We start from the raw sequence: 587 nt of genomic DNA, 5'->3' as shown, positions 1-587 counted from the left end.
GTTCAAAGTATCACATAATGCACAAGTTGGAAGTAGACAAACTGCATCTAATGGCAATTTTTCTAAATAATTGCATAATTCTTGCAATCGACCATCACAAGAAGTCTCTGTAAATTTTATTTTTCTCGTATTTAAAACAGCTGTGTCAGAATCTGTTACAGTTCCTATTCGAATTCTCGAAAGTATATCTCGATAAGAATTATCATTTTGTTGTCGTACATTAATTTGCAATTCATCATAATTAAATAACGACCATAAATCTGTTGAGCCCATCCCTCCAATGTATTTCTCAACTTTCGTTGTTGATAACTCAATGAACGGTGGTTCTTCACATACGGGTGGAAGTTGCAAAAGATCTCCAAAAAGTAATATATGTTTTTCGCCAAACCATCCGTTATCAGATTCACCAGTATTAAATATTTCTGTCAATCGAAGATGTATATACATTAATGTAATATTTGAAATCATTGAAACCTCATCAATAATTATTAAAGCAACATTTTTTAATTGCTCTCGTATAATTTTAAGAACTGCATCAGAAAGTTGTCTATATTTAGCAGTACAGCCATGTTCTACTGGTAACTGAA

The sequence above is a fragment of the Wasmannia auropunctata genome, unplaced genomic scaffold (assembly GCF_000956235.1).
Source record: "Wasmannia auropunctata unplaced genomic scaffold, wasmannia.A_1.0 LD336078.1, whole genome shotgun sequence".
Taxonomy (NCBI): Eukaryota; Metazoa; Arthropoda; class Insecta; order Hymenoptera; family Formicidae; genus Wasmannia; species Wasmannia auropunctata.
The sequence above is the reverse complement of the archived record's forward strand: the minus strand, read 5'-3'. Positions refer to the sequence as shown.